The following is a 16,829-nucleotide window of genomic DNA, read 5'->3' as shown; positions in this document are numbered from 1 at the left end:
TCTCCATTGTACTTAAGTGAACACTTTTTACGACACCTGTGGGGGTTATATCAACAATACTTAATTATGTTCAGATTTAGATTTTTGTATTGAGATTCCGTTACATTCTTTGGATATTGCATTATACACAGATATGCTCCCTAAAGTATTATTGGCAAGTCGTCTTTCTTCATGAGCTGCGTGTTGAAAGTAACTTATTTACTTCCATGAGAGGTCAGGTGTTAGGTCACATGATATATCCTCACGTTGTTAACCTCTCACGCGCGAGTATTTAAATGCCTTGCAATTTAGTGGCTCATTGATATCCATCCGTTTCCTGTGACGCAAGACGCCAGGATTCTCCGTTCGCCTTCGATCTTCTCTTGCGAAGTCTAAATCCAGGTGGGTCCTGTGTGAGTGAGTTTTTCCGCCTTGCAGTTATCTGAACTTATAATAGAATGACTGCGCTTTATTTGTTTATGACCGCCCTTTACCTTTTTGCTTAAGTTGCACTTTTATTGCTTTTCTACAGCTTCAAGCAATATCGGTCACAATCGAAAGCTACACTCATCGCCAAGGCCCGCTAGGTAATTAGGCTAATGTTAATGTGACATATACTTTTTCCATCTTGGTTTTTAAATGTATTGCGCTTTTGCGGTGCATATTCTTATTTTTTGTCTGTATTATACTTCCAGATTTTGTCACCGGCCTGCCTGTATAAAAATGTAAGACAAGGCATCTTTTATGCTCTATTTCAATGATTTTTGGACGATTGTGTCGCAACATTGAAACGTTTAACTTCATTGACATAAAGTATCCATGTGTACTGGTTCTCGTTGTTGCATTACCAACTGCTCAGGCTATACTTTTGAATTTAACGAGCCTTCTGTTCTTAACAAGAATGTGTATAGGCTAGGTCTGTGACGTTATCGCTCTCTAAACTTTTTTTATTTCTTAAAATAAAGTGCGTACATGATATGGATATTTGACTAAAAACATTTAATGAGTTAATCTGTATCCAAATTTAACCCTTTAGCTTTCGATAAGGAAAACGTGATTTAAAAATTCGATCTTTGAGTCACCCATGTCAAATAATAACTATTAATTTAATCTTTATTTATATCTATTCCTCTTTACCAGATAAGGAAAATGTGAATAAAAATGCTATCTTTGAGCTACCTCTGTCAAATTCGACATCACGAAATAGACAGTGACTCATAACGGAACATTAAAATTAAAAGTCCAGTAAGTAAATAGCTCAATCTATAGATGTTAATTGAATACATCGTTCGTTTCCCCTTTTCCATTCTGGTTTATATTGGTTTCCCTTCCATTTCAGAAAGCTTAACACCAGTGTGACCTGCAAATAATAACCGTGCTTTCTGTTGAATTACCGCGAATGTCTTTTAAGTAAGTATTCTGTCAAACTGTGATTTGACATTCTAAATAGGGATGCTATTCATGTCAAAAGCAGAGCCTATTTAGTCCCCCACTTATGTGAGCACATTTGGTTACAGATTTAGATGAGCACTTTAGTAAACCACAAGTATAGACTTTATTTGTTCGTAAGTCTTTCTTGTCCATTTTTTTGGGAGAATATCATTCAGTTTTGTCAATATATGAGTTCTGTCGATATGTTTTTTATAAATGATGTAATAGAAATATTGGAATATTGGTTTCTCAATAGAGAGTATTAATGTTAGATTTTTTGACACATTGAATGTAATTTAATTTAATGAAGGTATTCATTATACACTTCTTTTCTCAGGTAATTAGTGGCTATTCCTGAAGAAGGCGCTGGTTCGCCGAAACGCGCTTCGATAATTATTGTGCCACCTATTCCGCTCTTGTTACATATTTTATTTGTTTTTGAATTTGTTTTTAATGAATTGTTTCTTACAATATTATGTTTCATATGCTCTATATTGTATGTTGATACAATTTTTTAATTGATGTGTATACAACAAAAAGTTTTTTTATGAACTATTAAAAATCTTTACAATAAAGACAGAACTCTATTTTGCTGTGTTAATTTTCCCATTTACCATTGCGTAGACAGGAGGATACAATTGCCTAGGTGTTTTTACCTCATAAATATTTGTCCCTGACCTAGGAATTGAATTATTTGTTGTTCAGGGGGTCCTTGTTATATACACTATGAATCCTTTGCTCTCCATGCCTCTTCTTTGCTGGCCATGTGGTGGTAGCTATTTTGTGTAGAAAGTGTGTGTGTGTGGGCATGGTGGCCATTTTGTCTTAGTTCTCTATGCCTCCTTCTTTGCTACCATATGAAATTGTTGCTCATTTGTTTTTCTTTTTGCATGTATATTTATATGGCTGATTGTAGCACAGTGTGTTGTTGGTTTAAAAAAAAATTTTTTTGCGTGTCTCCCATAGAGCCCCCATGGGCCCGGGGCCTTCTTGGACACCAGCAAATATTTAATGCATTTTTTTATTTTATTTTTGCTTGCCTCCCCCCATCTCTCATAGAATCAACAAAAAGCCTCTAGCACCTGGTGGGGCACCAGCAAATATTTGATGTTTTTTTTTTTGCCAGTGTGTGTTTGTCAATTTCAAAGGCTTCCATGTGTTCTATGTTCTCCACGCCTCTTGTTTACTGGCCATGCTGCTGTGGCTGTTGTGTGCAGCCAGTGTGTGTGTGTGTGGTCATGGTGGCCTTTTTGCCTTATTTTTCTATGCGTCTTTCTATGCTGGCCATGCGGCGCCCAATATTGTTTGGAGCCAGTTAGTGTGTGTGTCTTTGGTAGCCATTCAGTCTTTGTCCTCCATGCCTTCTTTTTTAGTAGACATGTGGTGGATGAGGTAGATTCCACCATGTTGTGCAGCCAGTGTGTTCCTCAATTCCTTTATTTTACTTCTCAAAGATATTTTCTAGGACCAGTGATAGGAAAGGCCTATGGTACTTTTGTATATTTGTCTTTTTTTCCAGATTTATTTAAGTGTGATTGTAGCTGATTGTAGTACAGTGTGTTGTTGGATTTGTAATCATGTTTTTTATGCCTGCCTCCCAAGAGACCTAGGGCCTAGTGGTGCACAAGCAATATTCAATATATTTCTTCATTTTTGCCTGCCCAACCAGCTCTCATAGAGTCCCCCTGGGCCATAGGGCCTGGTGGGGCACCACCGCACCAGCAATTATTGAATGTATTTTTTTTCTTGCCTACCTGCCCCTTCCTCCTATAGAGCCCCATGGGTCGTGGGGCCTGATAGGGCCCAAAAAAAAATTGATGATTATAAAAAAAAATAATTGCTAGTGTCATAGGATGCCATGTGTTTTTTGTTCTCCATGTCTCTTCTTTACTGGCTATGCAGCACAGGCCATTGTATGTAGCCTCTATGCGTATGATCACAATGGCCATTTTGTCTTTGTTCTCCATGCCTCCTTTCAAGCGGCAGGAGCCATTTTGTGGAGCCAGTTATTGTGCGTGTGTGTGTATGTACGTTTGGTGACCATTTTATCTTTGCCCTCCATGTCTTCTTCTTCAGTGGCCATGTGGTCGATGAGATAGCTTCCCTCATTTTGTGCAGCCAGTGTGTGCATCAATCCCTTTATTTTACTTTTAAAAGCCATTTCCTAGGACCATTGGTAGAAGAGGCCTATGACATTTTTGTTAATCTGTTCGCTTAGTCCCTGATATCCTTATTTGTAATCGTGGCTGATTGTAGTACAGTGTGTTGTTGTTTTTATAATCACTATTTTGGCTGCCTCCTATGGATTCCCTATGGACCCTAGATCCTGGTGTGGCCCCAGCAAGTATTACATTTTTTTAAACGTTTCCCTGCTATAGAGGGTCACAAACACGCCAAAGAAAAACCCCATCCTGTCTTCAGAAGTAGCAGAGAGATGTTATGACGATGTTCTATAGCAAAAGAATAAAGACTTGAAGTGATACGTTTAAAGACCTAATTGAAGGTGATCATTTAAAAAGATACCACCTGAGATAGAACTTTATTGACAGAGTGCGTGATTCGAGTGGAACGTAGGAGATTGGCTGATCTTGCAAAGAGTCACTGGTCCTGAGGAGAACCCTATGAATTGCTGTTTGGGTTTGAAACACGTCAACCATTTATCACCCAAATGAGTGCTATGTAAAGGAAAGCAACCCCTGATTTTGCTCAAGCATAGAATTCTTTGAAAGAGTTTATGAGATTTGGATGTCATGCTTGGACCAAAGTGGGTTTGTTGTAAATAGTGTACCGTTTGGTTTATTGGCCTAAATTTGAGGCTTTTGAAAAAATTCAACTAAGAAGATCTTGTTGTCACAATTAAGTGTTCTTTATGTTTTGTGTCTGTGTCTAAAAATTGTCATTAATTGTTACATGTTATATGTTTTGTCTGAGTTATTTATAATGCTTGGTACATATTTGTGATAACAAAATATATGTTTATAAATGGTGGCTGTGAATTGTAAATATTGTGATGTTTGTTAAAATCCAAATAGATTTCTTATGATATATGAAAAAAGGAAACAATTTCCAAAAAAGAAAAATGAATTGTAAAAAAGAAAGAATTCTTCTTGGATCACATTGAGTTTTTTCCATGTGTTATCCTTACCAATAAGTGACTACAAGGATATCAGTATTGGCATTTCGTGGTCATTTTAGAGTCCCGATAGCCATGATTTAATGTACTGTTTCCCTATATCTCCTGCTGCCTATATCCTTCCCATCATTGCGCTGGAGGGACAAAACTAACATTTTCTGTGTAATTTTGTTGGCATGTGAAAACTTATAGTTTATGCTTGTTTTTGGGTGCAGTATTGTTAAGCATCTGGGGCGATAACAACTTCACTTGTGTTAGATTGACTAGATTCTTCTGTTTGTCCATGTTTAATAGATTTTCTTTTGTTTCTTTGCTTGCATGTGCTGCAAAAGGCAGCATACATAGTTCTGAAGTCCCTGAAGGAATCAGCTGAAGGTGACACAGGAGTCCTCCACTAATAAGTGCTTCTGTTCCTAGCGCTAATTGCTAATGCTAAGAAGTTGGCCCCAAAAAAGGAGATTCCTGCCAAGAAAGTGGAGAGTGAAGAGTGGAAGCAAGTTGTCACCACTGGCATCAAACCTCATCCTTTTTCTGGAAGTACCTCCAGCAGCCTCTTCTCTTCAGAAGGAGATTGAGAGTCCTGTATCAACGGCACCACCACCACCACCAAGCCTAAGGCCACATCTTTCAGCATAATATTGACTGCAGTCATAGGGAGCAATGAATCTGAAATGTAATTATCTCAGCTACAAACATTATCACTGTACAAAATTGGGCAACAAGGGCCGCAGTCAGCAACAAATCTTCTGGATGTAGGAGCAGGACAGAGGTTGGTATTCTTGCTGAGCTAAATATTGTTGAGAAGACTTCTCAAACAGACAGCAGGTGCCAGCGCATGATATCTTTCTGTGTGTCGCAGCGGTGCCGTTTTTTTTCAAACATCAGTCCATAGCAATGATTTCATGCCATGAACACTGTTTCGCCTAGAAACTCCACCTTTGGTTTGAAACGGTATTCCAAATCAACTGAAATAATGGGAAAACAATTATCAGATATGAAAACAGGATGCCTTCAATCTGCTTTCTGGATGGTGTATTTCAACCTGCTGCTCTGTGCTGGGGTGGGACTCGGTCCCCCAGTGAACACTGCTCATCGCTCACCTGAGAGAGGTGGGAGGAGCCTCTCTGCGCCTCAAAGGCGCACTCTGTTTCCTGCAGCATGGGATGCGCGCCTGTCAAAGCCCGGAGGAGGCTGGCCTGGGCACCCCCTCTAACACATGGATTTCCAGTGTAAGACTAAGGAGGAAAAAGTAAAAATGGGAAAGAAGAAGACCAACCTGTTAGCATCAGAGAGGTACACCATTACTGCCATAGCCTCTTTTCTAGCAAATCCAATGACAGCCATTGCAAAAGAGATTGCTATAATGGAAAAAAGACTCTCATTAGGGGGCGCAATCAGCGAGCCTCGATCTTTTCTAATATCTGAAAATGTAACCCAATTGGTGATATCACAAGAGATGACCCCAAAACCTCCGCTCCCTGCGTCAGCTACCTGTATTTATTCTCATTCCACTCCCAGTATGGAAACCCTTGGAACTCCTGCTGCCAAAGACACTGTGAAAAGGAAAAGTGAACTTACAAAAGAACATCCCCCTAACACTTCGAAGAGGCCACGGCGGTGTCTATCAACAATGCCTAATGCTACTTCTCGAGATTCCCTATTAATGTAGCTTTGTCGCCTGAGAATGGGGGTGAAAAGTGGGATAATTGTTGTGACAAACTCTGTGATAAGCTGTCTTTGCTACTGCAACCAATAGCACTACACTTGGCTGCGTTAGAGCGTATGTTGCAGGATTTAGTATCTAATAAATCAGTTGGAATGGGGGGAGAAGGTTCTATGACACAATCAAATAAAACCCCAAGCGAAAACCTCACTGAAACCCATCAGGTTGTAGGTGCATAAATAATGCCCCCACCGGGTCCAAAGGAGGCCAGGCTCACTAGTCCCATCTGGCCTAATTAACACATGTTACAGATCTTTTAATACTATATAGATACCAATAAGGGGATTGTAACTGAGGATCTGGTTATGACAGTGCCACAAGGTTCTAATACATGGATGGAAAATGGAGATGGTCTTCTTGGGATTGACCCACAGGGACCTGGGAGGTGGACTCATCATGCAGATACTTTGGGGAGAGAAAGTAAACTCATTATATAAATGTACCCCCTGCTGCATGCCCATACGTCTTAATAATGCTAAATGTCCAGGCCCTAAGAGAAAATCAACAACAATTCTCAGTCCAACTCATAGATAAACCACAGCACTGGATAACAAAGTTCACATGAGGAGGTCCCCTGATACAGGACCACTTGATTATGGCCAGGAGAATTCCATGGGTAGGGCCATCATTAAAAATAATTGAGGGAAATCGCATAATCCTTAATTTTGATAACCCTTGTTTGGTGGGGGACTTGATAAATCAATTACCATCAGCACCCTCCCTATTGTCTCAGATCTTTGTCGTCCCATTGGGTTAATTTTACAAATGACCCCGTAAAGATCTGCTTAGATCTTGTAGGCCACCAGGAAAGGTTGTGGGCAATTTCTTTAGGCCGCTACTGAGTAATAGTCAGTGTATTCCTACAGAAATAGATTCTCTGTACTAGTAAGTATTGACAGTTGTGATTGACTTGTATTTCCCGGCCAGGTCTCGCACTATACAAATCAGGTAAAACAGGGTGATGATAAAAGAAGACACCCCAGAACTTATTTTATACGACAAAATGACACAGAGCCTGTAGTAAAGAGACCGGAGGCACATTTGAGTGATCTAGGCCCGAATCAAACAGAGGAAAAATTGATAAAGATAGTTGAAAATGAGCTCACCGTCCTCACGTGTAATATAGCTGGATATAAAAATAAAAGGGACAATATTGAATGGCATGAGGAACTGATAAACTCACATATAATATCGTTGCAGGAAACATGGGAGGAAGACATTATACATCTAAATGGCTATCACTTTTTACATACTCTGGCACTACCATCAACAAGGAGTAGAGCATAGGGGGGCATCCCAACTTTGATTTTAATACCATTGTATTTAAATTACTGTCTTTCTGGAATAACTCTCCTTATTTCCACATACTAATTGCAGAGGGGCACAGCAACCGAGACCTTTTGCTAATACATTTTTATAACAATAATTTTATAAATCTAGTCTCTGTGGTAGAGGATCTTGGCAGAACTATGAAAGATTTAATATATAATCACCCTAACCCCTTATTAATTCTTTGGGTAGGTGCTTTCAATACCAGTAATTGCCTAAACTTGAGCCACGATAATGCTGGGTAACGGACCATATTGGCGAGGCAATTAGCCATTTCAACCACGTAGGATTTGGTAATGCCCTAAACAAATTACTGATTTCTTGGCAGCTTGAAATCAGAAATGAATTTAATTTATGTATGGGCGAGCTGGACACTACTTTTTATAGGACTGGAATGTACTCAGCTACCGACTACATAATCACCTCTGACACTTTTAGTGGCATCTCAAAAAAAAACAACGTTAAGATGTCTGGTCTCAGTAACCATTCTTTAATGACCTATGGTTTCCTATGGGGATCACATAAGAATGTAAAATGCACCCCAAAGTCAGTTCTACAAAGTAAGAATGGGTATACCCTAATATGGAATAAGGTGGAGGTGAATACCATACTAAATGAGATTGTAATGGAAAATAAAAATGAGGTTTTGTTATGTTGAAATCCCAAAGCAAACGAGCGACAGGTGATCGAAGCATTTGGAAAGATTCTGGAATGCAAACCACTCTATTTAATGGTCCCCTCCCCCAAAAAGTCTCGCACTACAAATAGGTGGTTTGACAAGAATTGCTCCCTAGCGGCAGCAAATCTTACAAAAGCACTAAGAACCATACCAAGAAACAGAAACCTAATTAGTGGCTGCACAACTGCATATAGGCTAGCCAGAATAAAAAGAATTAACACATTTAAGACAGAATCCTGGAAGAATCTAATCCAAGCATCAATGACTGGGGATAGCAAAGCTTTTTGGAAGGTAGTTAACTTCTTCTTCCTGCAGGAAGGGGGAGGTACATCACTAGATTCATATATAGATGAAGATTCCTGGGTTAAAATACTTTCAGTCAATCTTGCATAAGAGGGGAAAGCAGAATGATGGAGTCATTAATCTAGTTCAAGGGGAAATACCCAAGTTGTCTTTTAGAATTACATACATAGAACTGGCCCTCTCTCAGTCCTCTGCCATGAAGGTGGCTGGACTAGATGAGATCCGGGTAGATCTTTTTCATGCAAACAGAACCTTATGGGCTCCCTTGCTAACAATTGTATTTAATGCTATTAGTAAAACAGGCCCCATAACCTCATGGAAGCAATCAGTGATCATTCTGGTATAGAAGAAGGGGGATGTGTCGAACCCAGGTAACTACCACCTTATCTCCCTAATAGATAGCACAGTAAAATTAATGGGAAGACTTCTGCTGAATCGATTAGAGGAATGGGCAGAGGATAAAAATATCTTAGCTGAGGTTCAATATGGCTTCCGAAAGGGCAGGGCCACACTTGATTAGTGCTTAAACTTAACCCTAATAGCGTCAAAATATGCAATTGTAAAAGAAGATCAACTCCACAAGGTCTTCATGGATCTCTCATAGGCTTTTGACTGCGTGGCCGCCGACAAATTACGGCCCATCACGGAGGCCATGGGAGCTGATGCAGGGATAATTTTATTCAGTAGACAACTATATGCTCAGGCAGAGCAAGGGTATGCTTTGGAAAGCAGGAGGAGTGCAATAAACCTTTAAAATTCAGAAAGGAGTATGGCATGGGTGTGTCCTAGCCCCATTTCTCATCTCACTGTGTACAAACAAATTAAATAAGGTGAGGGTTGAGAAAAGTAAGAAGATGTTCCCCATACTGCTTCTACAATTCTTTCAATTCTGCTATATGAGGATGATGTGGTATTGATGTCCAGAACATCGATGTCCCTACAAAGCAGAATAATGACATATTTAACTTCTATATCAGAATTAGATTTACAAGTGAATAAAAGAAATTCCTTTGTTCCGACAGTCGGTGGGGATAAGCAAACATTGGAAAAGCTTTATATAGAGGTAAAAACCATAGAACAGGTGGACAAATTAGCTTTTTTAGGTATTTTATTTGATTCAAAATTAAAATGACTGAGATTTATTTATTTATTTATTTATTTATTTATTTATTACATTTATTGAGCGCGAACAAATGCCTGTGGGCATCTCGGCGCTAAGATATCTGCAAATGATTCTCCTGCTGCAAGGGAAGATCTGGGGTTACTGGTTGAACAGCCAGGTCTTTAGCTGTTTGCGGAAGGACCAAAGTGAAGGGCTAGTTTTTATTGACTGGGGTAAGGTGTTCCATAGTTTCGGAGCCGAGACCAAGAACCTCCAATCCCCCCAGGAAACAGTTATGGTGCGGGGAACCACTAGATCACTTAGAGTGGAGGAACGTAGAGATCTGGATAGACAGTAATTATTCAGATGTTGTTTAAGATATGAGGGTCCTTGATTGTGCAGAGACTTATACACAATACAAAGAGTTTTAAACTTGATCCTGTGTCTGATAGGCAGCCAGTGTAAATTTCTAATGGTGTCGGTCGCGGACTTATATTTGGGGATTCTGGCCAAGAGTCTAGCTGCTGAGTTTTGGACGGTTTGCATTTTGTTGATGACCCTTACTTGGGCATTTGCAAACAGGGCATTACAGTAGTCCAGAGTGGACAATACTAAAGAGGTCACCAGGGTTTTACCGGCCGTTTCAGGGAGGAAGGGGATAATTTTCTTTATTAGATGCAATTTATGGAAGGCTGAGGATGCAATTTGGTTGGCGTGTGGGACAAAGTTGAGACGGTCGCCAAATACCACTCCCAAGTTCCTCACCTTGCTTACAGGTTTAGGCGGGATTCCGAAGGCCGTGGGCCACCATACGGAGGACCAATCTGGGGTAAGTTGTCCGAATATGACGACTTCCGTCTTATCGGAATTAAGTTTTAAACAATTGGAGGCCATCCAGTCCCCAATTGCCAACATACCATCTTTAAAGTCCTCTGCTATTTTATGGCCATTGTTTTTGATGGCCAAGACCAACTGTGTGTCATCCGCATAGGAGGTAAGGCTCATCCCGTGTGCTCGAATGATGTTAGCTAGGTCCGACACATAGATGTTAAAGAGTGTCGGACTTAGGGATGAGCCTTGTGGTACCCCGCATGGCAGAGACAGGTTGGACGATTGGAAGGAGCCCAGTGTCAAAGCCTGGGTTCTGTCAGACAGAAAAGATGCCAGCAGTTCCTTGGCTGTATGTTGAATGCCCATGTTTTCCACACGGTCGACCAAAATCGAGTGATCGACCGTGTCGAAAGCAGCCGATAAATCTGGCAGTATTAGTACTGCTGTTCCACCATGATCTCGGATGGATCTAATGTCATCCGCGGCTTTGATCAGCGCGGACTCCGTACCGTGGAATCGGCGGAACCCAAATTGAGTATCATCAAGTAGATGGTGTCAAACAGGGCAAATCTCATGACAAAAAGCATAGGCGCCCTATTTAAATTTGCTAAACATTTGGGCAGTAAACCAATTGAAGAATTGATCGAAGTTTATTTAGCAAAAACCATCACTACAGCCACATATGGGGCTGCAATATGGGCCACCACACATGTAGATGAGCTACAAATCATTGAGGATAAGTTTGCTAAAAGGCTAGTGTCAATCCGAGGAACTTGCAGCAACTTTATTGCTCATAAGGAATTAGGACTGCCTTACATTAGTGATACGATCAAAATGGCACACTAGTGTTGTGGCTGTCAATCTGGAAAAGAGATACAGTCCATCTTAATCAGCACATCATAAGTGATATCATAAAACTTGATTGTGCTGTAACTATCCCCTGGTTAACGTATCTTAGACAGACACTCTATTTGGGCTTGGAGGATCAGTATACACATCCTAGCAGCTGTGAATCTTACCTTAACTGAGATGGTGTCAAACAGGCAAATCTCATGACAAAAAGCATATGCATGCACCTTATTTATATTTGCTAAAAATGTGGGCAGTAAACCAATTGAAGAATTGATCAAAGTTTACTTAGCAAAACCCATCACTACAGAGACTGGGACTGTTTGCTCTAATGGCTTGAGCGTCTTTAGAGCAAACAGTCCCAGTTACGATGACCAGCACTAGTATTGAGCTGCCTGCATCGGTTTCTATCTGAACGAACGAAGAACATGTTGTGGCACTTAGTGGATTAGCAGCTCATCCACCTGATCAGGAGTATCTTCTACGAGGACGCTGTGCCATTGAGAAGCATCCCAATCTCTTCGCAGTCATAGCTATCACAACCATAAGTATGCGGTTTGTGATAAAATTCCAACCTAGAAGGAATTATACATGACTCCTGGCCTGTGGGCCCTTCAAAACTTTGGTGTATCTCCTTCATTTTCAGCGAAACTGGATTTTTCCGGCCTGAAACTGTTGGTTGGTGTAGTGTGTGAGACGTATAGCCACTATTTACCAGCTTCATCATCGGTTTCAAACACTTACCAATTGAGCATAATATATTCCGAGGTGGAACTCCTGAGGAAAGCAGTGTCCTGCCGAAACGCGCGTTGAGACAAAAGTCACTACCATCATTTGATATAATATTTTTATTGTATTAAAGTTGCCCTAGATTACCTACAGTATGTATTTCCCTGTGTAGGTGAACTTCACATTAGTATCAGGGGGCCATTTTCTTTGCAGAAGAAAGTGTACACCTCCATCTTCTCCAAACCCCCCTCTGATAATTTGGACATGAATTACACCCGGCCTAATTTGAGAGACAAGGGAAAAAGAAGCTTCCTTAAAGCCTTAGAATTAAGGTAGATGGTGATGATGACAATGAGACAGTGATCATCAGTGTGGAGAGTGGCACAGAAGGTACAGATCACCTCTATTCAACCTGCTCACAGGCATGTGATTCAAACAACACTGCTGGCTCCCATATTTGCAAGCCCCCAGACACCTGTAGCCACCACCACACCTACCACAGTCACAACACGCCAAAACATAACAACCCAACTATCTAACTTTATCTCCAGTTCTTCAGGATTTGTCAAAGTAAGAAAGCTCTCATCCCAAGTCTGGAACTTCTTTAGGCTCAGCCCACACGAGGACAACATTGCACTATGCTCCGTTTGCCTCAAGAAAGTTTGTTGTGGTAAGCCAGGTTGACACTACGGTGTCAGAGGCCAACAGTCCCATTTTAAATGCAACACACAATCATGTGGGAAGAGCACCTCAAAAGTTTAGCTGGCAGTGGTGAGCAAGAACCAGCAGATGATGTGATAGAAGAAGGCTGTCAGAAAGAAGAAGAGAATACCAGCAGTATCACTCAAAGCAACCCTGTAAGCGTTACCCATAGTATACAATCTTCACCTTTCTCAATCTCTGCATGGCACAATGCACAGCAGGATAAAGCAACTCACACCCCTAAGCGTCCAGGCAGCCTACCCAATGTTGGTACCCGTATCTCACCTGTGGCAGTAGTACATCAAGAAAAATAAACTACTATTAAGACTATGTTTTCCAAGGAGTCGCAGTACCACTGGAACTGGGGAAAAACAGTAGCTACAAAGGGAAGCTGACTAAAACTTTAGTGCTTAACCTCCTCCCTTTTTCTTTTGTGGAAGGAGAAGACTTCCTATAATCTGGGGAGGCTCTCTACCCAAAATGGAATGTTCCCAGCTGTAGCTATTTTGCCAGAGTGGCTGTGGCAGGGCTGCATCATGAAGTGCTGCAATTGGGTGAAAATTCTATGAAGCAGAGTGCTTTTCAGTCCATCCACCTCACAATGGACATGTCGGGCAGGTGTCAGACAACCGATTACATGTGCATCACTGCACACTCAGTCTCTTTTCAGGGAGTAAGGCAAAGACCAATTGCTGTTCCCACTATGGATGACACGTTTCTACGCATTCAACAGCATTTAACTGTTGCAGTGTTTGCCATGGAGAATTTGCATAAAGCTACCGCCACCTTGGAAAAGTTTAGTAACATGGTCTATGAATGGCTTAAACACAGAGGTCTCATAATTGAATTTGTTGCCACTGATCATGTTAGTAATATAGTGAAATCCATGGCTGTTGCTGGATATTTCAGAGTTCTGTGTTTAGTGCATTGCATCAATATATGTGTAGGAATTCCTCATAAAAGAAGCCATAGTCAGCAAACTTCCGGGCGCCCCAAAAGAAAATGCACTTATTTAAGTAATTCATTCTAAGTCCTGAACCGGTATCTTCAGTATGCAAATAAACTACCTGTAAAAGCCCTCATACAGGAGGGACCAAAATGTTGGAACTCATCCTACTACATTCTGGAACTCCTGTTTGTGCAGAACAAATCTACCAATGATTATGTAATTCAAAGGAGAGGGGATGCAACTGGCAAAGCCAATGGAGGTAGAAAAATGGAGGCTACTGGAGTGCCTGATTCAAATACTACTTCCTTTCGAGATTATGTCACGGAAAGCCAGCAAGCAAGACAGTACCATCAGCCAAGCAATTGCATTGTTGCATCTCCTACAGAAGCAATTGAAAAAGGTGAAACAAACATTCACCAGTGTTAATGAAAAAGCAGCTTTTTTGGTGGATAGCTTAATCCTTCGCTTGAACACTGATCAAAGGCTGCAAACAAGAGATTGTGTTCTCCAAAGACTACATCTGTGCAAAAATACTGGATCTGCAATAGAAAAAAGTAATGGCCGCTTTCGTTCCTTGAATTACAAGACTTGGATCATCAGTTAAGTGACTGATCTAGAAGAAAAACGACAGCAAATATGGGGCTGGGACAGAAGTTCAGAAGTGCAACCTCCACACAAGGTGGTGCTGTTGGCTCGCAGTCTCTGTAGCAGCAACAAGGACCATGGCCAGCTACTCCAAAGCCCACAGCAACAAGTTCACAGCCAACATCTGCAATTGGTTGGTTTTATTTAACAGGACTTAAGTCAAGGTCATAGGCTCAGGCACAGCTAATGGCAGCACCACTGACAATTCAGAAGATCGTCAAAAGCTTTCTGGACAGAGGTGTACCTGGAACGAAACCCATTGATGTCTTGGTATGGCAATAGGAGAGGGTACATTGGCCAGAGATAAGTAGGCTTGCTGTAAACTATTTTGCATGTCCGGTAGACAGTGCTTCTTCAGTGGGCTTTTTTTAGTGCATTTGGCATATTTATCACAGTCTGAAGGACCAGTATCTTGCCTCAAAATTTTGAAAGATTGGTTTTGATTAAAATGAACACACACTAAGGGGCTCATTATGAAGGCCGGAATGATCGTCACCACCGGGCCGTCGGTGGCTATCGTTCCGCCATCACATTGAGATTTACCCACCGCCATATTAGGATGGCAGTGGGAATCGCGGCGGACGCAAAGTCTGTCTGCCACTTTTCCGCGGGGGCAATCAAGCCGATTGCCTGGTGGGCGGAGCAGGGCCACTAATATGGTGGCGGTGCCTAGCAGGCACCGTCCGCCATATTAGGATGTGTGTGGAGGTGCCACCATGGAAAGGTTGGCAAGGATTGGGTTTGGGGGCTCGTTGCGGGCCCCCCTTGTAGGGGGGTGTCACTGCACTGGGTGCCTGCCACGTTGTGCATGGAAATGCACAACATGTGTTTTCAACACTGCGACAGTGCTGCAGCCAGCAGCACCGTCCGCAATGTTAAAATGCTGGATGCGACTGCCACAGTGCAAGACCGCCGCCTTACAGGCTGGCGGTCCCGTTACCGCTAAGATGGCGGCCGCCCACCATCCTAATGACCCCCTTAATTCCAAAAGATTACATTGTTCTTGAAGCAAAGTAGGATGACTATGTCAATTGATCTGACATTTCAAGATTGGTAATTGATTACCCTCCTGATGACACCCCGAATTTGAAGATGAGCTATCTTTTCCAGACTAAGACATCAGAAGGTATAAATAGGAGGACTGATTGGAAAAAGTTTCCAACAGGGCAAAGATTCTGCGTAGTAGATACTAAGTATTGTAAGCAGCCTTAAAATATTAGGAAGAATCATCTGAACATCACATTTTCTGCATAACATACTAACCTATGTACATGTGATTGTTTTGCTTCAGAAGATGGCAAGACGTCTCCTATATACTGTAAAGTTTTCACCACAGCAAGAAGGCTGCAGGTTGTATAATCTTTAGCACATTCAGGCCTTGTTTGTTTTAAGTGAATAGTGCCTTTTTTTTTTACAAGTTTTGCAGAGAGGGCACACTGTTCCTAGTAAATACTTTTTACTACTCTGTGGTGTATTCCGCATGGGAGTTTCACTGTCTACAAAACAGTGTGGTATAAAGTAAACTCTGTCCATTGAGTAAACACTGTTTACAGTACACACTATTTTGCCTATATCAACTTCATTTCTAAATGTAGTAGCTCCACCCCCTCCACTTGGAATAACTCCTGGTGGCCCTCAGTGCTCGAACCCCTCCACACCCACGGACCGTACACATAACTTCGGTACCATCCTGGACTCCTCGCTCTCTATGTACCGCCAAACAAACATTTTCTCACCCTCCTGCTTCCTCTCTGTCTGCTTTGGAAGATTTTCAATTGGATCCCCACTGAGCCCAGGAAAAAGGTCACCCATGCACTCGTCAGCAACAGACTGGACTACGGCAATGCACTCTGGGCTGATACCACCAAAAAGCTTCTAAAGAAACTACAGAATATCCAGAACATTTATGCCAGGCTCATTCAGTGACTGTGAGGGGTTTCATACAGATAAAAGCTGTCTGTTGTAGAGCATTAATTTTGGATGAGTATCCTGAGGAACTTGGCTTTCTCAGTTGTACACATATTGAATAACGTGTGCAATAATGAATTCCCATATATGTGTGGTTTTGTTTTGCATTTCTTTATTAGCATTTTTAATAACATTACAAACAGGCCCACAAATGTGGACCACCACTACCAGCCTCACAGGAACTTCTCAATATACATTACAGTGTTCTCTGTGCGCCTGATATCAAAGCACTTCAAGCTGGATGGCCATATGTATCAATGCCTCTGAGCAGGCACTATCAGTAGCAAATGTACAATTTATAATCATTGACAATGTCATTGTGTACTAAGTAAATAAGAAACATGATAATAATTATCAAAATACAAAGCAGTCATTGGGCATTAATCACGTGTGGTGCAGAGACAGGATATCGACACCACAATATCGAATTGCACGAATATCGAGTCTAACATCGAAACGCGTTTCGGCACTGGCTTT

General features: G+C 41.4%; 1 long non-coding RNA gene across 1 annotated transcript; it reads left to right on the top strand.

Moving 5' to 3' along the window:
• The first annotated feature begins 318 nt into the window (after positions 1–318).
• On the top strand, positions 319–1,964 carry LOC147708783 (uncharacterized). The gene is made up of 6 exons (XR_015296520.1): positions 319–381; positions 512–566; positions 675–704; positions 1,120–1,224; positions 1,319–1,389; positions 1,748–1,964. It is a non-coding gene; the product is annotated as an uncharacterized LOC147708783 (long non-coding RNA).
• The last annotated feature ends 14,865 nt before the right edge of the window (positions 1,965–16,829 follow it).

The sequence above is a fragment of the Lissotriton vulgaris genome, chromosome 6 (assembly GCF_964263255.1).
Source record: "Lissotriton vulgaris chromosome 6, aLisVul1.2, whole genome shotgun sequence".
In the NCBI taxonomy this organism is placed as follows: domain Eukaryota; kingdom Metazoa; phylum Chordata; class Amphibia; order Caudata; family Salamandridae; genus Lissotriton; species Lissotriton vulgaris.
This window is presented reverse-complemented; position numbering and strand designations above follow the sequence as displayed.